Consider the following 480-nt stretch of genomic DNA (forward strand, 5'->3'; position numbering starts at 1 on the left):
AATTTCAAGCAGGGGAATAGAGGTGGATAAGGCAAAGGTGGAGGTAATTGAAAAATTACCACCACCTGCCAATGTTAAAGCAATCAGAAGCTTTCTGGGGCATGCAGGATTCTACAGAAGGTTTATAAAGGATTTTTCAAAAATTGCAAAACCTCTGAGTAACCTGTTAGCTGCTGACACACCATTTGTGTTTGACACACAGTGTCTGCAAGCATTTGAGACCCTGAAAGCTAAGATGGTCACAGCACCAGTCATCTCTGCACCAGATTGGACATTGCCATTTGAACTAATGTGTGATGCCAGTGACCATGCAATTGGTGCAGTGTTGGGACAGAGGCATAACAAGCTTCTGCACGTCATTTACTATGCCAGCCGTGTTCTAAATGACGCACAGAAGAACTACACAACCACAGAAAAAGAGTTACTTGCAGTGGTCTATGCCATTGGCAAGTTTAGATCCTATCTAGTGGGATCCAAAGT

The sequence above is a fragment of the Arachis duranensis genome, chromosome 10 (genome assembly GCF_000817695.3).
Source record: "Arachis duranensis cultivar V14167 chromosome 10, aradu.V14167.gnm2.J7QH, whole genome shotgun sequence".
In the NCBI taxonomy this organism is placed as follows: domain Eukaryota; kingdom Viridiplantae; phylum Streptophyta; class Magnoliopsida; order Fabales; family Fabaceae; genus Arachis; species Arachis duranensis.